The 25,038-nt window shown below is 36.8% G+C and overlaps 1 long non-coding RNA gene across 2 annotated transcripts; it reads left to right on the forward strand.

The window, feature by feature from the left end:
- The first annotated feature begins 9,926 nt into the window (after positions 1-9,926).
- On the forward strand, positions 9,927-18,236 carry LOC116786013. Of its 2 annotated transcripts, XR_004356796.1 has the most exons (5): positions 9,927-10,036; positions 10,549-10,616; positions 11,601-11,659; positions 12,932-12,999; positions 17,683-18,236. It is a non-coding gene; the product is annotated as an uncharacterized LOC116786013 (long non-coding RNA). The 2 variants fall into 2 exon arrangements; XR_004356795.1 differs by lacking the exon at positions 11,601-11,659.
- The last annotated feature ends 6,802 nt before the right edge of the window (positions 18,237-25,038 follow it).

The following is a 25,038-nucleotide window of genomic DNA, read 5'->3' on the forward strand; positions in this document are numbered from 1 at the left end:
GGAAAACCCTTAGAAAAAATGTTTATAGACACTGTTAATTTAACCATCAATACAAACTTTTTTGTAAAGAGCCTCCCACAATCAACCATACTCATATAATGTATCTGAACAGCAGTTAATAATTCTGGTTCCTTATCATAGCATCTGAGTCTATATCTCTTCCTTTTACCATGTAGTGTATCTTTGATCCATAAATAATGCGGATTTCAGCCCTCATATAATGCATAAGGTTGTGTGCATCACTTTGATCCAGGACTACCATTGCAATATTTATTGTACTTTATTATACTTTCTACAATTCCCTGTGAGTAATAAGAATTGCGAAAAGATTTATGTGTATGCATGCATGCACACAAACTATATATAGATGTATATTATATCTTTACATACAGTATTTTTATATACCTTTTATATATGTGTATATATGGTATCTTTAAAGGTATCATTTTATTCTTCTATTAAAAAGCCAGTTGAAGTTCCTATCTTTAACTGTTTATGAGTCAACTGGAAGTTTTGTTTTAAAATATCTGGAGGAGTTGTGCATTTTTTCCTGATCAAATACTCAAAGTAATCAACAACCTAAGATCGTGACCTGTTAGAGCTAAATTACTGTTAAATAGCAAGATCATACCTACATGGAGACAGGTATCTGTCATTATTACTAGTATCCTTTTTCATCTATTTTAGAAACAATCAGAGCATTAATCATATCATTTGCATAACCCAAGAGGGAGTTTGAAGCATCCTCAGGTGTCTTGCAGTACTCCAAAGAAATGGGAATTCCAAAGGCTAAAATTGTAGCTAGAATACGGCTTTGTAGTATTTGGCTTCTGATATCAAATTTATCTTTGCATGCCAATTAACTATTAGGCATTTATTCTGTTTTTACCAACATGTACTTTCCCAGTTCCTTGATTTTTCTTTAAGGTTTTTAACATGATTGCCAACAAAAGCAAGAATTGTGTGATTACATTGTCAGCCTCCTTTTTTCCCCTCTGATAACATTTGAATTCACTGACTAATTGCAATCCAATTTTGACAGGTGGACAAAACTTTCAAAAATAATTAAGTTCTTAGAAGCTTTGTGGAAACAAGCAGTTGAGAATAGGAGGGAGAATCTCTGAGTACCTGCATGAAGGGAATGTCAACCGTGAGCGTGTAGCTAATGAGGCACCCGCAGACACACAGAAGCGAGAGATATAAGTGTCTCCACTCCTGGAAAAGCTTCAGCAGAATCTTGTACCTTTGTGTACACCAAAATAATTGCAATCCTGCAAGTAGGAAGTAAAACTTCTTTTTTTTTTTCTTTTTATTACTTTGAAAAGGAGATTGAGCCATCTAGCTGTTATTATTAGAAGCATTTGGGAATCAGATACTGTTCCAATAGCTGGGGCTTTTTTTTTTTTTCTGAAAAAATCAACACCTACTACTTATTATGCCCAGAGTAGTTTTACATTTGGATGCTCCTGCTTAGAGAAGCTGTGAAGTAAATGAGATTAACTAGAACAACTAATAGAGTACCTCAGAGGCTGACAGACCTCAGGCCTAATAAACACCTTGCAATGTCAGTAGAGACAATAGGTCTGTAGCTGCTGAAGAGGCAGCTGAGTTTTAGGGGGAAAGAGAAAAAAAAAAATATGAAGAAAAAATCTAAATATCTTGACCATAAACTACTGGGTCAATGTCATGCCATCAGGTACCTGTACCTGGAGAATAATTGATGATGGAGAACTTCTTAGCAAATTAAAAATATTTACATGGAAGTGATAAGTAATATGAAAAATATGCAGCTGCGTGTAGGGCGGATAGAAATGACCTTGTTTTGCAAGACTTTACTTTTCTTTAATTGTTATATGATAATCACAGTAGCAATGAGCTACATACCAGTTTTATTTTGATACTATTGAATTAGGGTCATCCTTATAATAGCAACTCATTTGAAGCAAAATATCCCAGAAAAATATCAGAAAACCATGAACCAAAAATATTAAAAATTCCTGCCTCTCATTATAACTCTACTGTGGCTGACACCTGCAGAGCTTCATGGCTCAGAGGTCACCAGGAGAGGCCTGCAACCACCAGTGGCCATCAATTTACGTATCACAGTGTAAAAAGTCACTGCAGATCCCATCTGAACCAGGCAGAGTCACCCTTAAAGGACTTTTATTCTCCAAGGCAATTTCTTTTCACATTTTTGGTGGATTCCTCTTTGATCCATATCCTTTAAAGCACAAAGGTACAAAGTGTCCCATCCTGTAACTTTTACAGTGCCCTTATATTTTTTATTTAGTCCCTAAAGATTGTTTCCCCTCCATTTCATTTGAAAACAACACTTTACTTGAAAGCTAATGGATGTTCAGGGTAATGAATATTCTTTATATTTTACTTATGCAAATCACAACCAGGAGAATGCTTACATTAAATCAGCAGCTTTTGCAGCAGACATGAGTAGGACTTTCCTGCCACCACATTCCTGGTTTAAAATCAGCTAAACTGTGCCCTAGAGCTGCAGTGGTTTCTTGGGCTGAGCTGTATAGAATGCAACCTTACTTACATCACAGCGTATGTTCCCAAGTGCAGGCATGCTCCTGCAGCAGCTGAAGCACAATCACAGCTTGTGGATCACTTCATTGAAAAGGGTCTTTGGAGAACCACTGCAATTATGGTCTATATACTAGAGTACCTACCTATAGGTGACATGTCACAGGGCTTTGACTTGGTTTAAAGAGAGGTGAATTAATGTATTTAGGTACAAACTTATGGCACAGTGAATTACAGAACACCTATCTCCAGAAAATTTATCTTCTGATCATGGGCTGGTGTAGATGACACACTGACTCATTTTTATTATAAGATTCCCTCTTACAACTCATAGTCAGCTGTAGGAGAGAGGTGTGGGCTGAGGAGTATTGGAAAGGGAAGCAGTTGAAGGTGCCTGTGTGTGATGTTTGGGGTGACCAGTGTTTCCTGCCGTGCACCATGCATGGCTGGGCTCTTCCACCTTCATTAGGACAGAAGGAGAGGAACACATTCTTTCTCAGACATTTCTACTGATGATTTTTCACTAGAAGTCTTTGGTTTCTTTCTCCAAAGTCTCTGGGAGGACTGAGCCTTGCATTGATAAGATAAATGTTTATTACACCACAGGATGGGCAGGGCCTCTTTACAAGCCATTACTGAGCAACTGGTCAAGCTTTTCACAGGTTGTCACAACTAGGCATGTAAAGCTGCAAAGCTCTGAAGGATCTCCACCTGTACACCTGTGTGTGAGATAGAGCAAAGAAAAGAAAAGAGGGAAGGGAAAAGCCAATGAATTACAGAAGTGACACCAATAATCTGTCTTTATTGCTGATGTGACTCATTGTCTCTTCAACACCATTTTGAGGTAAAGTTATTTCTCACAGAAAATGAGAAGTGACTGGGGGGGTTGCTGTGTGGGAAGTGGTCCTGAGGCTCATGCACTGAGGCATCCTGTCCCCCAGTATGTGTTTCTGTGTATTCTACTACTTATATGCTCTTTCCATATCAACAGTACCAGCATTCCATATTTCATTATTCAAAAGATCTCATGGCCATATATGTGCATACAAGTGCATATACACATACAGACATGTAAACATACATATAGATGTATGGTATATCTTATTTCCATTTTGTAATTTTAAGTGATTTGGTAGATCTGTAGTTCAATAAAGATGGATTTTTAGCATAGAAATTAAATTTATTCCAACACAGTTGAGATTGTATCTTCTCTATGCAGAGCTCGTCTCAAAATATGGAAAGAAAATTTGAGAAAAACTTTAAATTGGTCTTAAAAGCACAATAAAATGTTAGAAGTATAACTTTATCATAAATATTTTACAGCAGAGCCATATAAGTTCACAGTATTCCCATTATAGCTTTTAATTTATTCACTTGCCGTATGAGGCACTTCTATACATGATCTCTCTCTATTGTAAGTTCACAGATGAATGGAATTAATTTTATCCTCACATATTGCAGTTTTAACATAAATATTTGTTCCCATTTGTACCACCTGTCCTTGAATACTGCTGAGGAAGAGAATAATCAAAAGTGTAACTTTTACCTCTACTTTATAAGGATATTATAAGGGAATATAAAGGTGCACATTAGTGCGTGATCTGCAGTAAGTTCATTTTCATAAACCACAGTGTTAAAAAGGAGTTTAGGTGAATGAAACCTGTAAAAATGACAACCTATTCCCCAGTTTTATATAATGAAAATTATCTTTAATATGTTATAAAACCTCTTCAGAGCTTTTTGGCCTGATCACTTTCAAGGAAACACAAATCTTTGGCTCCGTATAGAAAATGATATGGATCTGACTCATTAGAACAGGAAATTAAGAAAGAAGAAAACATTGTTGTCTTCTATGCTGAAGTCATAGAATCACAGAATAGTTTGGGTTGGAACATTCAAAGGTCATCTAGTCCAACACCCCTGCAATGAGCAGGGCTGTCTCCAACTAAATCGGGTTGCTCAGAGCCCCATCCAACAGGACCATGACTCTTTCCAGGTATGGGGCATCTAGCTCTTCTTTGGGAAATCTGGTCCAGTGTTTCACCACCCTCATTGTAAAAAAAATCCTTTTTACATCTAATTTAAATCTACCCACTTTTAATTTAAACCATTATCAGTTCTCCTATCGCAGCAGACCCTGTTAAAAAGTCTGTCCACATCTTTCTTAGAACTCCATTTAAGTACTGAAAGACCAACAGAAGAACTCAACATAATGTGCACATGAATAGGAAATGAAAGGCACAATCAGACTCCTAAATTGTATTATGTATTTTATAGTCTTTTACAAGCTATTCCATAGCATTTTGGCATGAATAGGTGTTAAACAAATGTTTAACTGCCTCACCAAAGCAACAATAAAATTATGTTACATTGTGAGCATAATTCACTATACATTTTCTGAAAAGACGAATCAATCACCCCAGCAAACTGAATGTGCCAACTGGTTTAGCAGTTGCACATCCCTGTGGCCAAGGCAATTAATGCAATACAAAATGAAGGTCTAATAGACAAATATAGTAAGTTTTTCAGTGTGCAGATATTGAAATTTTTTCTCCCAATAAACACACAAGAAGAAAAGGGATTTAAATTCTGATGAACTATTTTATAATTCCATTTTCAAATACCAGAGTTATCACAATGTATGCAGTGATATTACAATGGATAGGTACCTGGTCAACTCACTCGTGAATTTTTGGTTCAAAATTGATGAGTGCATGTTATTCTGTAAGTGGAATGGGGTCAAGCACAATATGCTTTGCTTGAAGGACTAGGTGAAACCCACACCTGTCCTTACAAGCTGGAAATAAAACTGATATAAGCTGCAGTCCTTGAACAGCTCACAGTTTCAAAAGTCAGAAAACTGGGATCATTCTCTGCAAACTTTGGAATTTGTGTTCTCCACTGTCAGACCAACTTTGACCTTTAAAGGACTGAAAAACTCCTGTCTCTCAAAAATAATAAGACTTCTGATGCCCAAACAGCTCCAATACTTACTAGAGCTAATGGAGCAAATATTTGTTCATGGATGTAATCTATCACTGATTTGCTTCTGATATATACTCTGAGATGAAAGTTAATTATACCATAGTAGGTCCATATGGGTAGAAAGAGAGTGAGCAAGTTTTAAAGTGTTTATCATCACTGAAAAGTCAGAGAAGGAAAAAAACAAACTTTCTGCTAAGTTATTTGATATACCCCTTCACAGGATTTACCCCCTCAGTGATTTGCCCCATAACAAGTGAAATTGATATTTTGACTAGTACTATTTCAAAGACTATACTTACTTTGCTTGTAATACATATTCATATTACAAAATGCAATCTCTTTAGCTGTTTCTACAAATCCTATGGAGAACCTAACCCTTCATTATATACAACTCAATAAAGTGGTTTTGGCCACCCAAAGCTTTGTAGTTATCAACTTAGCTTGTCAGTACCTGGCCACTGAATTGCTTTGCCACCAGAACTTATGTATTTTAACCCTGTCAGAGACAAAGGCCAACTGATATCTTCAATTGCCCAGTCTCTTTGAACTGCTCTTTAAATAGGGTCAATGCTACTGACCCTCATGCAGGCTGTGAAGGGGTGGCTTTGTGCCTGATTGCTGATTCCCGTCACAATTTTGGATGAAGTTCATTAAATATGTACAGGAAAAAAACCAAGCTCCATTATTGCTGTTTATCCTCCTTGTAGAGCTTCTATGTAGTAATTCTGTAAGAAGGACAAACTGCACACACAGATAAAGCACGATGACTTGTGTACATAAAAAAGCATACCAAAGAATTTAATTCAATCAATGTAAACACCAGTAGAGAAAATCATCTCTGACTCAACTGTTCAGTGAGAAAGGGTAAGATAATGCTAAGAAAACATTATTACTGTCTGGCCTTATTTAAAAAATCACTTTGCACGTTGAAAGTCTCATCAGATAAAGGCCAGTTTATTTGGTTAGGAAAGTTGCTTTCAAAGTAAGGAACAATATTACATTATTTGCATTCAAACAGCAGAGCAATTGTCTTTCATATGAGCATAGCCTTTTTTAATATAGAAAAGTACAATAGTTCATTACAAAACAGCAGCAGCGTAAGGAATTATGGCTCCTGTTGTATTGTGTACAGTAAGTGGATGGTTATTTTTTTCAGAAGTTAATTTAGGTCCTTGATTTTTTGTTGATGCTCTGAAAGTAGAATACAACTTTCTTCAAAATAGGATTTCATTTTTGTTTGTGATCTCTGAGCAGCAACAACCTTTATTTTTTCTAAAAAAAATCATGACTACCCTATCCAATTTAATTTTTCCCTGTTTCTGTGAAAGGCTTAGAATGTGTAAAATGCATTTCTCTCACTGAAAACAATTACTTTATAAAAATGGTTTCAAATGGGTACTCAGGTAGCTGATAAAACAAAATGGATTAGTAAATCAAAGGAAAATATGACTTGAAGTGAAGAGGATAGTAATTTTCTTCCTATTTAACTCAGGATTCACTGAAAAGGAACACTTGCAGCTTCATGCAACATTTTGAATATGAGTAGTGCTGTGATGGTATCTTTAAAGTGAAATAATTACATTTTAAGTATTGAAAACCTGAAGTATGCAAGCCTTAGTCTGGAGAAGGACAAAAGGGGCTGAAAGGAGAAAACCACATTATATTATAACGCACTGTCACAGACACCATTCTGACTGGAAAGCAATATAGTCTAACAAATTAGGTCTGAGGCATGGAATGAGAAAACCTGTTTTCTATTCTTGGCACTGTTGATGACTAATGGAGTGACCCTAGTGAGTAATTTCGAGTCACTGTTTCTCTCTTTTCAGGACTGGATTGAAAACAGTTCTGGGGAGGGAATGCCTTTTTTTTTTTTTTTTTTTTTTTTTTTTTTTTTTTTTTTAGTGTCTATATAGTGCCAAAACACTGGGTCTTCTAAAACTGTGATAATATGAATGTTCTTAGAGAAATGCTTCACTGAAACTTGAGGTGACCTGAACCAGGTATTTCTGGAGCATCAAAAACAGTATGAAAAAATCTCTTTCCTTGTTTCATTGTGTGTTCTTATAAGACGATATTCTTGACTTCATATAGAGGAGCAAAAATTCAGTCTTTAAAATATCTCAGTAAAGTCTGCCTTCCAGTATTTCTCTGCAGTTTTGCACCCCAGAGTATTTCAATCATCCAGACTTTTAGGTCTTTAATTACACAATGTCACTGAAGTGAACTTTTGAACCTAAGAGAGATGTTTTAAAAAAAATTGAAGTAGCTTTTATGTACAATATTCCTGTGCTGAATTCACAGCATTTTCATGATTTTTCAGATTATTAAACACTGACTTCAAAAACTATTTCTTCAAAGACTTGTCTGTCTTCAGAAATAATGAGAGGCATTTCTCACTTTAGAAACATTCCCTCTCTGACTATAAGCACACATAAAATTTAACTTTAAACAGTGTAAGGGTTTGGCTGCCTGAAGTTTGCATATAACCATGACAGGAAAAAAAAGTGATGCTTATCTCCTTTGATAGCATTGCTACTGCTCTGTAAGTAGCTGGAACAGTCACTTGTTAAAGTGTCTTGTCCCTGACCAGAGGACAAGGAGAAAATAAAAGCCTTTAATCATCTCAGAGTTAAGGTTAGCCACATATAGCATTGAATTCAGGGTAAGAGGACTACCATTAGCAAAACCAGTTGTTTCTAAAGGTCAAAAAGTAAAATTTTTGGAAACCCATATATTTTTCATCTTGCTGATTTTTTGGGGAAAAAAAAAAGAAAGTTGGTGGACTTCTTTGTCTCTAGATTTAACAGTCACACAAGGCTATAAAATCTCCCCAGAAGTATGTTGAAGCTCTCCTCAATCCTTGCAAAACTAAGGAGACTTACTAAGCTTCTCCCTGAAACCCTATATGCTTGCTCAGGAATTTGATAGCCCACAATCCTTACACAACCTTTACAAAGCTCTTTGGGAACTTTTTAAATATCCACCCCCTCCTGAGATCCTTTGGAGGAGATAGCTGATGATCTCACACCCCTAGTGGGTCAGGAGTTCTATCAATGCATCTTTTCTCCATTCATAAAAGTTTTCTTAGTTTTACTGTTATATTTCTAACTGTGGTAGGCTACTGGGAATGTTCATGTATTGTTTGATTAAACTCATCGTTTTTAAGCAGTCAAACAATGCCTCCTCTTTGTACAGCTCAAAATGATCATTTGAAAAACTAAAACAAAAGGACTGTACTAAACTCGTTTACTGTCTATCAAACCTTAAGACCATAGTGATAATGATGCCAGGCTTACCTAAACAGACGAAACTGTGACAATGTTTTTCCAGAAATTATTGTTGCCAGATATTAATGTTTTGAATGGATCTGTCATTAAGTCTTATCTATTACCAGTTGTTTATAATTTAAACTTAAGGCTGAACCAGCTATTCAAGGCTCCATTTGTAATCAGTGGGAATATATGCAATCAGTGGGGATATATGCAGGAGAGTCAATGAAATTAAAAGATGACCAAAGGGACATTCCATACTCTATGACCTCGTGCTAAGTATATATAGCAGGAGGGGAAGAAGGAGGGATGTTTGGAGTGATGCTGTTTGTCTTCCCAGGTAACCAGTATGTGGGATGGGGCCCTGCTTTCCTGGAGATGGCTGAACACCTGCCTGCCAATGGGAAGCAGTGAATTAATTCCTTGTTTTGCTTTGCATGTGAGCACAGGTTTTGCTCTCCCTATTAAACTGTCTTTACCTTAACCCACTAGTTTTCTGGCTTTTACTCTTCTGATTCTCTCCTGGATCCTGCTGGTAAGGAGAGGGTGGGCAGCTGGGTGGGGTTAAATCACAACACTGATACATATCTATTATCCATTTGAGTGAATTAAAGTTGTATTTTCCATCAGTAAACTCAAGAACCATCTTATACTTGAAATTCACCCATGAGAAAAGGTATCAAGACTTCTGTGTCTTAATGATATCTCAAATATCAAGTAGTTAGTGCAAATATTTTTGATTCATAGTAATTTTAAGGGTATTATCAAAGGTATTAATTTAACAGTCTTTATTCAAGTATTTAATCTTTACCACATGCACGGCAGCTTGAGTCTATGAATGCTGTAAATTAAATCTTTTTCCATGCTCTTATGTTTTGCGTCAGATTAAAAATAAATCCTTTTCATCTATAGTAAATATCTCTATATTTAGATTGCCATGATCTCAGAATCACTTTTAAATTGCAGTCAAATCAAGTACAAAAGTCCTAATACAAATCATGCTTTACTTTGTTTCTTATAACAAAAAAGTACAAAGACATCCATTCTTATTTTTTCTTTCTCCTTCTCACATAATCAGCCATACACAAGGCTGACTAGCTATTCTGATTCCGTGCTTTTCAGCTCGTTTCTACCATTACTTAACAGCCTCTCCTTCTGGAGAAAAACAGCTGTGGAGAGTAAGCAAATTTAGCAGTTCAGTCCTTCAAACAAAATAAAGCAGATTTCTTCATGCAGAGGTACAGAATATATGACATTGCATGTTTTCCCATCTGGTGACTTATGAAAAAAAGTCCTTCTGCTTTATAATCAAGATTTGATTAATGCATTTATCTTGATTTTTAAATGCATGCAGGTTACAGAGATCTGAAACAAAAATAATGTTAAGTAATTGGCATTTGATGTCTTCTAAAATATTCCTAAATTTCCTTTTTACTTGCAATGTTTGCCCAGACTTTTATATCTGGGTTTTTTGGCTCCATTTCAGTCACATGAGTCTCCAGATACAGTTCTGACAGACATACCAGTATGCTAGCAGTACAGCTACGTGATGTATAGTTTTTCAAAATAGTTTTTTTTCAATTTGAGCTGTCTTTTATTCCCTTGAAAAATCTGTCCTGAGTAAATAAATGTGTGTTATTAGAAAGAATGAGATGTTGTGTTTTGTTTTAAGTTCTGTTTTCAGTTTGGTATTTGTCATACGGTGCCCAGAACATTCTTTTTTGCCTATGTTCTACTTATATTTTCACAGGAAGGCTTTTGACAGCACCATTTATAATAATAGGAGAAGAGCTAAACAAATAGGATAAACCTCCACAGGTCAGTGAACAATTCTTATGTTTCTCTAGTACATCCACCATTTTAGAGAGATTGAAACAGAGGAAAAGTTCTTTCCAAGACAAATGTGTACATTTTTCAAGTGAGACTTTCACTGAGAGCTCTGTATCTTCAGCACTTTAGAACTACATGGGAATGGGAAATATATATTTTTTTCCAAAGTGTAATTTAATATCTCTAGCCCTGCATTTCAAAAGCTCTGCAGATAAGTAGACTCATAAAGAACTCATGGAGCTGAAAAGTAGAATCAACTGTCTGGAGTGTTGGTATCCTTGCAGAGTGCAGATCTATAGAGAGGCTGAGCGAAACAGCAATTATGTATTTTCAGGCAGGTAGTTTAGTGTTCGCCAGTCCAGAAAAGCCCTGTGTTTCTATAGTTTTCTGAGCATATGCTCACCTGTTATGTCTCACCTTCTGACTCTGCAAAGATGGTTTCTGTGTTTTCTGTTGATACTTCTGATATCCACCCTGAATTTTTTTTTAAAGTCTGAATTGCACCCATATTATTCTACAAACTTCTTAAAAACTGCTTCTTTCCAGAGCTTCACTGGAGATTTCTGCTTCTTTTTGTTTTGCTACAAATTGATTAATTTCTTAAACATGATGTTTGTTAGGAACTCCCCAGTAGAAATTTATTTTAACCCTGGTTCCCTCTCTTTCTAATTTTGATTTTGTTTCCTTGTTGCCTCGTACTTCACTAATTTTAGATTAGGTATTGCTCTTTCTACGTTTCCTCTCAGTCTGGTCATGGCAGAATTCCAGCCCTGCTTTTCCATTTGGGGCCAGTGCTCTAAGGGAAAGCAAGAGGGCCTTCTTACTGTGCTAGGTTCAAAATTAACTCAGCCCCCAAGCACATTGGAGAGCTTTCGAGGTTTACTAGCTACGGAGTCATTTATAGGATTATTTATATTACTTTAAGTGGGCCTAACTGTGTCTGATTTGTTTGACTTTGTGGTTATATGCCAGAGAGTTCAGCAGGTCCTTGTAACATTGCTGGTCTGGTGGGCTGAAGTCTGAGAGGAGTGGTGAGTCCTTCTGCTCTGCTTAGCTCTGCCCCACAGGGATAGCAGGGAGCAGAGTGAGCTGGGAAGGGGAATGCCCCCTGTCTCACCCAGATGTGCAGTCAGGGCAAGGCCACGTGACATAGAGAGCTTTGATGTACGAAGGAGTGATCTGGTGATCAACTATTAAATAGAAGCTGTAAGAAATCTATCAGGGATTTTGCTACAATTAATTTGTTCCGAAGTTGCTTTTCAGAAATTGCTTGTAAGAGGTTGTTATCTGCAAACAATATATGCTTGTCTGTTTGAATCTGATATGTGAAACCATATACCAGTTTACTCCTTGGTAAATTAATGATACTGCCCTTTATATTTTTTCTTATTAATAATAACAATGTATTCTGATCCAAGATACTGTTTCTCAGATAAAGCTAGAGACTAGTGCTAAAATGAGTAAGATAACATTCTGTACGCTCAAGAAAACCTTATATTCCATCCAAACAGAGCATTTATCAAATTGGTAATTCTATTTTGCAGCTAAAAAGAATAAATAAAAAGCAGCCTCACAAGTGCATAACATTAGCTTCCCCTTCAGCAATTGCAAAATTAAATGCAGTGATACATCCTCTTTTCTCTACCCTAACCCCAAAGATGGAGAAAGACTCAGCCCTGTTTTCTCCATGGCTCTGAAAAGACCACCTTTTTCTAGTAATTTCTTTTTCATCCAATTAATTCTATTATTTATTTCAAGTTCCATTGGCTGACAATTTCAGACTGATGGATATGCTAATCCTGGTTTTTGTCAAACCTTCTCTGGACTTTAAGACCTCCCTCTTGCTTGGCTAAAGCATATTGAACTAAACATAGGTGCCTTGGTTTTAATACTTATAAGAGTTTCTTACAGACTACAGAATCAAGTACTGTGTTGAGTAACATAGTTTATTCATTAGTATTTTAGAAAGACTTGAACAGGGGAAGGAGTCAAATATTGAAGAAAAAATGTTGAGGTGCAGCTACTTAAATACTTGATGGTAATAAAAAAATCTCACACACTATAGCAGAACTAAAAAAAAGATACCATAATGTAGCATTCAGTTTATTTTATAATTAGAAAGAGAAAACAATTCCTTCATAATATATGCCATGATATAATGTAATATATGTCTAACCTGATTTTAAGCATATATTGCAATGTATGTTTCTATTTCCATGTGAATCTAGAGAGAAAACCTTGTTAAAATGTAGCTATACTCTCAGTCTTGGTCATGTGATTATTTCTTTTCTGGGAAAACCAAGGCATGTGAGTAACATATAAGCCCTAAGAAGTTGGACATGACCAGGGGTCAGAAGCATACACAGAAAAGGTTGGAAGATTTTCTTGGTCTTTCAAAGTGAAAAGTCTATTGCATGTCCTTTTTCTTTTTTAGCGATTATTGATTTGGGACCAGATCCACAATCCTCTAAATCAGCTCAGTACATTAGGACTGATTTCAACCCCCTTTGAATATTTTACTGATGGTTAATCTCACCCAAGTCACACAGGTAGTGATGCACTGAAATGGACAATTTAGAAGAATGCCTTTAATACACAGTGTATAGTAAAAGGAGTATCAGTACATGTATTTATATGACAATTCAACTAATGTTCTTGTCTTGAACTAAAAAGAAAACTTGACAGAATAATTAAGCGGAGTCACTACCAATAACCTTGTAGATATGCAGGAAAATCTCAAGACTTCTATGTCCTTACTCTGCTGGAAAACGTTAGGTACCAGTGGTTGGTAGCCCAAGATATTATATAGGAAGTACTTTATCTGCTTAACGTATTTGGATTATTCATTATTTGCTTTGTTTTAGTATCTTTAGGCTGTGATGGTTTGGTGTTAGGCCTTCCTTAGCAACCAGGTGGAAACAAGGAAGTGCCATATCCCAGTATTCCATTCTACTTTTTACATAAGCAAGAGTAAAAATAAGAAGGAGAGGGGAGTTTCTTCCCTCTTCTCTTCCGCTGGACTTGAAGACAGCAGGTCTCTGTGGCCAGTCTTGCTCATGTGGGGGTGAGGCCTGTGAGGCCTGTTGTTTTGCCAACTCGGGAGGGGAGGTCCGATGGCGCAGTTCTACTTTCTTAAGGAAAGTATTAAGATTCTTTTGTTTGTTAGCTCGCTATTAACTGTGTATATCTGCATACATCTGCTTTACTGTTTTAGTTTGGGGTGTTGGGGTTCTCTTTTCTTGTATATATATAGTTCTGTAATTGTATGTATATATATATTGCTTTAGTTCAATCTATTTCAGGTTTTTTGGGTTTTTTTTTTCCTCTTTTTCCCTCTCCTTCAAAAGACGGGGGAGAGGGAAAAACGTTCGGTGTGGTTCGGGGACTTGGTGGGGAGCCAACTCCAAATGGCTACAATAGGCTTATACCATGTTTATACATTAGGGAAACTAGCTTGGACCTAGTGTTGTGTGACAATAGGTTTTGGACAATACATTGAAAAATGTAGTGCACCTTCTCTGTGGTATACCCTGAAACTCCTTTGGGTTTTTTCTTCTAAAATCTCCTCATTAGCCCACAAGGGAATTTAGAAAAATTACATTCATGGCCTTTAAAAATGAATCTCCTTTGGTTCCCTGCCAAGAACTTTATTATGACTTATTTCACTGTGGGTTTTCCTTTCTTTTGTTAAATTTCAAAAAGGTACACTGACTCTCCATGGCATATATTATATATATAGGATATAAGCATGTGAGCTCATTTTGGGGTTTCATTTAGGCACTGGGACTTGCAGAGCAATTTCAAATTTGTAACATTGCTTGTAAAGCTGTCGTGGTTTGAGAGCCCCAAAATCCAATTCCCGAGTCCAAGCCCTCCTCCCACATCTCAACCCAGTGTGCGATGGGTTTTCCAAACACAACACAAGACTCAATATGGGGGGAAGGGAATTATATTACAATCCCTGTACAAATAAATATTAAAATACATCATATACATAATCTTAACTATCTCTCCTATGATAAATCAGTATTTACAATGGATCAAATCTCTTCTCCCTCCAAATAAAAGTCCAGGAGGGAAGAAGGAAGAGATCCTTTCCACTGTCAGAGCAGCAGTCTCTCTAGGACAGCAGTCTCTCTCTCTCTCTCTTCCATGCAGCAGCTGTAGCTGGACCTCTTATCATTACACACAAGGGAGGTCTCCAAGCCCCTCTTGGCCCTTTGACTCCAAGCAAGGGTCTTTCTCTTCAGTGGGCTGTGTTCACCGGGACAAAGGTCACTTCACCACGTCATATCACGAAGTGCAGGAGTCTTCGTGACGGTCCCTATTGTTGGGGGATTCAAGCTCCCTTGCAGAGCTCCCGTGCTCTATCTCAAAACTACTCGCTTGGCAGCAGCAGCCGGGAGGGTGGGGCGAAGCCCTCCTCCGCATTCCGTTCGGCAGTCCCAGTCCAGCTCCAGGACGCCTGAACTTCTCAGCTCTCTCTCTGCAGTGCATGCTGCACCCCAAGATTCCTCTCAAGCAGAAATCCACTACCTCTCCTCTCTAGGAGGGGTCTCCAAGGGGTTTTGGGGAGTTTGTCTTAGTTCTTACCCCGAAACTCTGTCCATAGAGATTAGTCCTGCTCTGTGCCAGCTCTCTTTCTCTTTCAGACAACTCTGTGTCTTCCTGCTTGGCTGCATGCTTGTTTTGCTGCTCCTTATCTTCTTCTGGCTCTCTGCCACCGTTTCTCCGGTCAGTACTGCTTCTGCCGCTGCTCCGTCTGCTGCTCACAGTAGAGAAAAAAACTCCCAGCTTCTCAGCTACAGATACTTAGCCCAGTCTAACACTGTTCCAAGTCCCTGCAGCCCCCCAGCCAGGGGATGGGGATGGGGGCCTAGCCCCCAACGGGGCTCTGGGCCCCTTCGTCGTGCCTTAGAACATGGCTCCTTCTTCTCCAACAACAACTACAACTACTCCCTTCTTTCCCGGTCTGGGTGATATGTTTATGTTTTGCAGGAGCGCTCATTGGCTCAACCCAAAGGGTCACCACCCCTTGGGGGGTTACCATTTTATAACTCCAGGGGAAAAGCTTTTTTTCCCCCACCACAAAAGTTTTACCTTTATGCACTGTAATGCTTCCCTTGACATTGAGGTCTCTCAGTACACTGAGATCTCCATTATTTTAGGCTTATACAAACCTATGGCAAATACTGTTCTTTCCTTGCCTCCTGTTCTCCTCAATTCATTCACATCTGCCTACCCCCAGCAAAAGTCACAGTTCTGCATTACAGAGAGGGCATTATATTATTTTAATTTCTGTTTTGTTTTGAATTCTGCATTCCATTGGCCAAGGTACAAACTGTTTTCTTTTTCTGTCCACCATTTCCTTCTCCACTCCATACTTCCCTCCTTTTCCTCTCCTTTCCTTTATTCCCTTCATTCACCCAGCTTTACAAGTATTTGGAAATAACTGATAATTGTATTGTGTGACTTTTCACTCTCCCTTTGCACATAAAGCAACGTGTATAAGCAGAGAGAGGAAAAAAAAATTATGTAGATACTTGTTCACAAGAGCCTGTACAGCTCTACTGGTTCCTAGTTTGGAAAAATTTCATTAGGAAATCTAGTTTTTTCTCTTGTTTTGAGTGGATTAATCAAGAGTTCAAGTCAGACGCACTTGCAGTTTGAAACTTTGAGACCAAGGGTTACCTACAGCTTGGTAAATGTTCACAGTAGCATTTACAAGAAATCGCTTGCTTTTTGTACGTCATGCACTGTATTGTAACAGTGGCTATACAAAACTGTTAGAAATGTAATGGTGTTATTAGGACAGTATTTGGGGTTGGAAATAGCAGGGTGATGGAGATTTTACAAACTTTTGGAAGAATAAAGGTAAAAGACACTCAAAGATGATGCTCTCAAACACCTTTATCTGAATTTTCTCTAATGCTTATCACAGGTAAAGACTGGCCATACTACAAGGAAAACTCCATTTTCACAGTTTTATTGTGACTTCTTTCACAAAACATCACAATTTGACTTGATAGGGAGGATGAGAAAATATTTTAGTGAGAAGTTTTTAGAGAAAAAAGAAAACATGCCACACATATTTGTCACTGATGTTTTCAGTTGCCTTTTCTACTTCCAAAAAATTTTTATGTACATTTATTGCACACATATCTTTCTGTATAAAGAGCAAAGAAAAATGCACACCACAATTAACAGCTATCAAACTATAACTTAACTTGCATCATATAAAGCTAATCACAATTAGCTGCCTATCAGTCAGATTTACCAGTGCCGTATTTTTGTACTTGTCTACCTTGAAGTATTGCACAAGTTCCTCAACATTCCTACAGCATCCTGCAGCGCTCTGGGACCAGGTGAGGGTCTACAGCAAGAGAATGCAGATCTGATTCCCTGTACCTTCCCTGGATGTTTCCTAGCCCCCAGCAGCATACTTGTAGGGAATCAGGAACCTCTAAATACTGAAGTATGGTCACTAAGTGCACCATGTAGTAGAATGGCATGAGCCCAAAGAATGCACACTACATGTGTTTAATTTGCCATTTTTTTGTCATTTCTATTTTTATGTGCTTTTTTCATTATTTTTGACCATAAAAGTCAATGATTCTGGAAAATTTTGAATTCTTTTTCTGTTCTCTAATACAGTTTTTTATATATGTTCAGAAAAGCCAATACATGCTAATGAACATACAAGGAAGAATATCTACTCTACCCTCCCTCAAGGCTTTGTAGTGAGATTCTGTAAGTCTAAAGCTGATCAGTAAATGTACAATATAGTTCAGACTACAAGGCAGGTTTAGTGCAGGTATGTATGCTTTGTTTATAGCAATACTCTCTTCCAAAGTTTGTGTTAAAAGACTGGTGTTTTGTTGTCTTTTTTTCCTCTGCCTCTGGTGTGTGATTAGAAATATTTGTTCCCCTCATGTTGCAATTAAATTTGTCTTGAAAGATGGGAAAAAAAAGAAAAAAGTGTTAGTGATTGCAAATATCTTCAAAATGTGAGCTGGTAAAACATGAAATGTTCCTCAATGTTTCCTTTTTACAGCTGTTACCAGCTGTATTACTGACTTGTGTAGCCTACCATGTCAGGAGTGACTTAAAGGCCTTTGCATTTATGACGTATCTTCTTAAATGGACCAGACCATCTCCTGTTCAAGGCAGCATCTGACTGACATCTCTGTTGGCCATCTGAAAGACAGCTGCCAGCCAGCATCATCATCCCAAGGGAGCATCTCTTCTCTGCTGCAGGGAGCGATAGTAACCCTGAGAGGACTGAGAGCAGCATCTGTGCCTCTTTCTGTGTTCTTTAGTATGTTTCATGACTTAAAATTGATCACTACACATGAGGATTGGTATTTTAGTTGAGTTCTTACACATTTCGCTCAGCAATGAAGCATTAAAATAACCCTGAATTAAGATCTTTGCCTTAGTCTATTACACTGATGGAGCCTGAGTAATTTCCAATTACTCTGGTTTAATGGCACCTTCATGAATGAGTGACAGTATAGTGGTGTAAATAAAGTGTTTTAAAGGAAAGAAGCACATGCTGATGAATCCCTGAAAATCAATTACAAGACAGTAACAATTTTTGATACTGCAAATTACTTGCAAAATAGCTGTGGGCCTCAGTACACCTCTTTGGTGTCTTAATTTTCTAATAAATCTTGAATATGTTTATATGAGTGGCTTTATAAAGAATGTCTACTAAGGTTGTCAGTGGCAACATTATTGCACCTCCAACTTTAATTGGTCCAAGAAAAAGACATTATCCTCTTTGGGAACTTCTAGTAAGAACAGACCTGAGAAACAGGTCTAGAGAAACTAGATCTGAGGCATATTTGATAACTATATCTTCAGGACATTTCTATGTCACAATACAGAATGTAGCTAAAATTACTTCCTCAGTGCAGTTGAACTCAGTTGACATATAAGCTGGCCAGAGGTAAAATTATTTGTTGAAAAGTATGTCCATGTAACTAAATTTCTACACACAGAATATAAGTGAGTGAAACAAAATATCAAACAGTCCAGGACTGTAGAGTTTTTCAGCACTAAATCTAATACAACTCAAATTAGTTAAAAAAATCCTATTGTGCCAGCATCTTTTGGTGCCATATGTAATATCTTATCCCTCAGTTCACTTCCTGGCAGACAAATATCCAGTTTGGATTGAAAGGGGAAAAAAACAGGCAGGAAGAAAAGACAGAAAACAGAAAAAAATTGAGATAATTATCATGAGGGGACAATGCACAGCAAATATATATATATATACATATATATATATATATATATGCAATTTTAACAGGCATTATTATTTTCTGAATAACTAAGCATAGACTGACATTTGAAATAGGATATTACAATACTTTTTGGCAGATTTCCATACAGAAAATTTTAGTCTCTGATGGTGCTGCTGTTACCCACAAAGGGCTGTAACACTGCAGCAATTGAAGCCAAACCTTTTGCTAGCCCTATGAACTGAGGTCCTGCTAACCACCTTGTTTCTAGCTGGTTTCTGAGAAACAGCTCAGAGCTAAAGGAACCCAGCGGTGCAAATCTAAATGAAAAATAGTTGAGTAAACTAATTCAGCCAAAGACACTGCTAATATTTCTGCTGGTTTTAAAGTTTTCCTGAAACCAGTTTATGAAAACCCTCCATATGCTGAATGAGAGGTGTGTGCCCTAGAAGGAACAAAAGAAAACTATCTCCTTGACTGCTTGAACAGTCTGAGCTCAAGAGGCAATAGGTCGAGGGAAGTGATGATTAGATCACAGATACTACATCAGTACTAGGTTCCACAATCCTAGAAAGGTATAGCTAAACTGGAGCAAATGCAACAGAGGCTCATGGGAAGACGTCATTTGTGAGGATAAGTGAGAGACAGAAGTTTGTTAAAGAGATGGCTTTGAGGACACCCAACAACATTCTTCCATAACTACAGTGATGTGATCAAAATGATAGAGCCAGACTTCTTGCAGTGGTGCACAGCAAAAGAGTGAAACAAGGATCATAAACTGAAAGAGAAAATGTCCAGGATGAATTTAAGAAAAACTTTTACTCCATGAGGACAGTCCAGTAGAGGAGCATGATGTCCAGGGAGGTTAAGCAATCTTCATGCTTGGGGATCAGCAAGACCCAACTAAAACAAGCTCTGAGCCACTTGACCTGACATGAAAGCTGTCCCTGCCTGGGGCAGGAGCCTGTTTTAGACACCTCCTATGATCCCTCTTCTATTTACTAGATTCACAGAACTGGATGGGTTTTTTCAGCTCACCTGTTGATTCTGTTTAAATGGAAATCTCTTGGATCTTGGAAGCTGGAAAGACACTGTGTTCATCATACTGGAAGCTCTCTGAGATCCTCCATGTAAAGCGATAGCATAAGACTTCCTAAGAGCTTGATGGATACGTGTTGTTTTCTATCTCTAATCACTGAAGGTACAAAAAGCTGAAAATAGTTCGTACACCTGAAAAGGATATGAAGGTAACTTAGAACTAAATGAATCACACTCAGCAGTTTAATACAGAGCTTTGTGCTGCAAGCTGACCTTGAAGCAAATATATGAATTTCTGAACTGCATACTGTTAGTATTTGTAGCATTTTGTATGAGGGTATGGTTCATGGCAGATAGTCTGTCTGAATGATCTCCTAGCTCTTTAATCTGAAAGCATGAAGCTGATCCTAGAGCATGAAAACCAGCTACCTCCTTCTAAGATAAATTGAATATCTAAGAGGAAAAGTGAAGAGGGCTTTCAATTGTTTTTCTTTTTTTTTTTTTTTTGGCATGCATTAGTCCCCAGGATAGATCCACACTTTAAACCATACCTCTTTGAAAAATGTTAAAAAGTTACAGGCTACAAATTGAGGACTTAATTATATCTCTGGAACAACTTCTTGCACAGTAGAAAAGTTGTATGTTATTTGCTCTCCAGTGATTTTTTGATAGCTGTCCATATAAAGCTACTGAAATCTTGATTTAGAAATCATCACAACAAATGTGTTTCTAGGTTAATTCAGTTGGCTGCAATTGTCATTTTTTCCCACATGCTGTATTCATAGACAGTGTTCAACCTAGACTGACAAACCCCCACAAATACTAGATAAAGTATTAGACAGCAAGAAAATTAATTTGTTTGAGTAAAGTAAAATTTAGAGGAACTGGATTCAAACTCGTGGTTTAATATCTTTATGTTTCAATTATCTGGCTGTAAATTGAGGACCTTAGCAATATCTGCTTTCTTTTATATTCAGTCTTTGGTCTGAGAAGTTTATCCTCTAAATTACAAAGAGCGCTTACACATATACATGTACAAGATATGTGACAAAGTGCTATTGCTGGGTTGCTAGATGCTACTGTGATCATCAATGCAAGTAATTAAATAACATCTGAGTTGAACACTACCATCTAATTCTGCAGCTGGGCTTATTTCTCATAATTGTTGAATATCACATAGACATGCAGCCCATTGGGAGTATGCTTGGAGGTTCAATCTTTAAAACTGCTGCAGTCATGAAAAATTACACATTTAGCAATCTTCTCACTTGCTAGCTGAATGAAACTACTTTTGGATAGTTACAGTAATTAAAGAGAAAGAAGATATTTCTGTTACCGAATTTGAATAATAAGGTTATTTCCTAATTGATCTATGTAAACTGATGAAGATTTTAAATTTCAGCTACCTATGTGTATGTGAAGAGCATATAAACTCCGTAGATGAACATTTTAACATATATCATCCTCTTGCAGTAGGAATATGTGAGTTGTTAACTGGTTAATTATAGTTTTTTAGAGAAAGGATTTTGAATACTTCAGTACATTTTTTTGATTAGTTATTTGCCACCAGCAACCAAGGATTAGACATGCAGATTGCATTTTCAATTAAAATTAGTCTGTCTTTCAAAAACATCCTTGTCTGCAGTCAAAACCTATGGGTACAAAGGTTTCTCAAGTCAGTGGTTTTGAATATCAAATTCATCTTTTGGTATAGCTGAAATAAACAGCATTATACTAATGGTTATAAAAAAGGCAATGAAATTCTGAATCCTTTAATTTGATTCTGAGCTCAGGATAAAAAGGTGGTATTAATAGAAGTTATTTGCTTTACACCTATCAATTTACTCTTATTTGTGTGCAGAGGAAAAATGCCTAGATTTTAAAGGGAATTTGCTGCTCACACAAAGCTTTTAATGACAGCTTTGGAGGCTGAACTCCTTTACACAGCCACAAAGTATATGTGAGTAAGCTGCATAAAACTTGCAGTACTGCCCTCCCAGTGTGGCACTCATCCGACAAAAGGGAAAACCCTTTTCAAAGTGCATTTGATGAACGCCATTTTAAAATTTGTAAACACGTTATATAAATGCTAGTCTCTGAAGAATCTCACATATCGAGAATATCAGAGACCTGGAAGCAAAGGCAAAGAGCAATACAGTGACTAGATTGCTCTGAAAATTTAAAAAAAGTTGAAGTGGTTTTTTTCTTTTTTGTAAAGCAAGACAATAGGACAACTGAAAATGTTCAAAAAGTATTATCTCCCTGATGACACTAGATGTGAGTTATGTCTGTTCAAAGGCAATGACTGACTGAGAATAGATGTACCTTCTCAACTTCTGAGCCGTTATTCTGGGACTAATTGTGTATGGATCTATATCTACACATGAAAAACCTATGCAATATAAATCTACCAGAAGACATCTTAAACATCTTCCTTGCCCTTTGTATAATAATGTAGCTTATGTCTAAAAATACTTCATGTCACATTTTATTTTCAGAAAGGATCAGAATGTCAAATCTAGGAACAGTTTTAGTACAGATACTATTGTGTCTCTTAAATTAAAATAATGCAAAGGTCTCTGAATAAATTAGCACAGTTGCCATGGAAACATAGTGGGCAAGAAATATTTATAGTGGCTGCAAGCAATAATTTTGCAGTTTAATACTTTAAAATGTCAAGCAACACATAATCTCTAAAACAAAATAATTTTCTTTGTCAGTGTGTATATTTACAAATTTCTGTTAAAATATATTTTCACTTCCTGCCTCCAGAAAAAATTAAAAATCACAAACCCTCACAAAATATCAGACCCCAATTTTGGTTGGCTAACAGCATTTTTCAGTTATAAAGACAACATCTTGTCAGATTTAAGTGTGCTATTTTACATACGCGATCATTAAAGTCAACAACTGTAGATTGTTCAAAGCTAATTAAGTTCAGAATAATTTTAAAGTCTAAACTCTAGCAGTAATTGCAACTACAAAAATTGTACATACCTTATTCATAAATGCAAGATAGTATCTGATATTCTTATTAAAATGATTGTTATTCCAATTTGTTAATTGAAATTTGAAATTTGTTAATTACTTTATAAGAACATATAGAGAAGCACTAGTAAATTACCTAGGTATATATCGGATACTGTAGGTCTGACAGATTTCCTTATATATCCTATATCCATTCTCAGCTAAATCCAGTAATCTTCCCAGGGAAACAACACAATTAGCTTCATTATGTTGGTATGAACATTGAGCTTCATAACAAGGATGGACTAGGTCTTCCTTTATCCATAGTACCACCCATCCACAGCATTTGAAGATGCTTTGTTACAGTTCTGCATTCTCTTAACACCTATGTAGAAAGGACTCTGAATAATGCAGAGGAGTGTGCATTGCTGTGAAGTGGTGTACAAACACATGGGAGGAAGGAGAAAAGTGAGCGTTGAGAGGTATGAGAAGAAGGCACAGTGGTACATTCAAGTGTCCTTAGACGATGCTCTTAGAAGACACTAGGAACAAAATCAGTCTTGAGATCGAAGTGCTAATAGCAATGCTTCTGGCATTTATCCCCCAAGTCTCTGTCACAGATGCTTTGTGACATGCTGCACTCATCCATGATTTTGAAACACTGCCTCTTCTCATCATACTTTTCTTGATTATAAGTATTTTGCAACACTGGCAGAAAACATCAGTATTATTAACTATCCAGCTTTCAGAAACTGTGTATTGCTTTAAGTCTCAGCAACACAGATGAGCACTATGATGGCTGGTAGTTAAGACTTTCCTTGATGGACCTGACAATCTAAAGATAGTGAAGTTGAAGGCTCTCTCCTTCACCTCTTGCTAATGGGATTAAGTAAGAAAAGTTCTCATATACTTTGAAGTAACACACATGGATGAAAAATTGAAGTATTTCCTTAAATTAAAAATTGAGTTCCTAACTTATGTACCACATCATCACAGTCTATTAGGTGGAAATGTTTTTAAAGCCAGACTTATTTAAGCATTTGAGGAACTGCCCTGCAAGTTCTGCACGTTTAAATATGGGCACATGTGCATAAGTGTAGTTACCTCTAAGGAAATCAGAGTGAGTCAAGAAGATGGAGAAGAAAAACTACAAAATAAAGCTAAATAGTTTTAACTGAATTCCTTGAATGAGAAAGGAATCCCTTTTAAAGATAGAGGGATTCTTCCCTTATAGTTCTTTTATCTGAATAAACAGTAAAAGCAGAATTAGTCTCACCTGTCATAAATTGTGTGAAAGAACAGAAATAAGTCAGACATTCACTTCTCATAAAGTATACTTATTAATTTTCAGGATTTTATACTTCAATAACTGCAAAATGTTGTTCATTGTAACAAGAAGTCAGTTCTTAGCAAGATGAAGTATTATATACCTTATTGCATTGAATAGAGCCATTGGCCACACCTTCTAAAAGTTCATCTTCTGCCATTCAGCACTCACTGCAGATCCTGAAGTATTAAGGACATTGCTCAGAAACAGGCATAAAGCACTGAACAGAAGGAAGAAGAGCTCAGGATTTGCCCTCTCAGGAAAACCTCAGAGGACTGAGGCCTGTGTGTGATTTTGCCATCATGCCGAACAGAAAGTGCTGTCTGCTCTGTTTACCAGATTGGAAACCATAATTTCATTATTTATGTAACATTCAGAGAGAAAAATGAAGGTGGTATTTGTGCTTGCATACTGAAAGTGAAATTTCTGCTTACTAAGTTTGTAAATAACAGGAAGGCTTCATGTTAAAAAAAATTGGATTTCTTGATGATTTAACCATGTGCAGAAGATGTTTTCTTATTTTGTCATGTTCCTCATCTTGACAATTATAGTTTTGTTATGTCATTTCCACATTAGAGAATTGGTTTTTCCCCACAGTTTTGAAGATGTGCCCGTAGCACAATTTCTTTTGCTTTTTCAGCTCAAAAAACCTACTTAACCAAAATTTTTAGGAATAAATATATCTTATCAGCACTTTGCTATATTGTTAAATTCTGTTGTTTGCTCGTAGTGAAAGACATTGGGATTATTATTGTCATTGCCATACACCATATTATTGAAAAATCATTTTGATTTTTTTCTTTTAATGGATAAAATTATTTTAGTGTGTGTG

Source organism: Chiroxiphia lanceolata, chromosome 4, assembly GCF_009829145.1.
Source record: "Chiroxiphia lanceolata isolate bChiLan1 chromosome 4, bChiLan1.pri, whole genome shotgun sequence".
In the NCBI taxonomy this organism is placed as follows: domain Eukaryota; kingdom Metazoa; phylum Chordata; class Aves; order Passeriformes; family Pipridae; genus Chiroxiphia; species Chiroxiphia lanceolata.